This window comes from Trichechus manatus, unplaced genomic scaffold (genome assembly GCF_000243295.1).
Source record: "Trichechus manatus latirostris isolate Lorelei unplaced genomic scaffold, TriManLat1.0 scaffold00141, whole genome shotgun sequence".
NCBI classification, from domain to species: domain Eukaryota; kingdom Metazoa; phylum Chordata; class Mammalia; order Sirenia; family Trichechidae; genus Trichechus; species Trichechus manatus.
The window spans coordinates 3,644,917-3,645,187 of NW_004444077.1; positions in this window are offsets into that span (position 1 = coordinate 3,644,917).

Below are 271 nucleotides of genomic sequence, written 5' to 3' on the forward strand. Positions count from 1 at the left end.
TCTGGAAGCGATTTTAGATAGCACTTTGGTTTCTCGTTTTTCCTTTCCTTCTGTCTCAGAAAAGACACATTGGAATAGGAATCCTGGAAAGTGAATTTTGATTTTCCTTCATTGCTGGTGCAGTGGTTAAGCACTCGGCTGCCAACCAAAAGGTCAGCGGTTCAAATCCACCAGCTACTCAGCGGGAGAAAGATAACGGCAATCTGCTTTCATAAAGATTTTAACGTTGGGAATTCTACGGGATAGTTCTACTCTGGCCTATAGGGTCTCT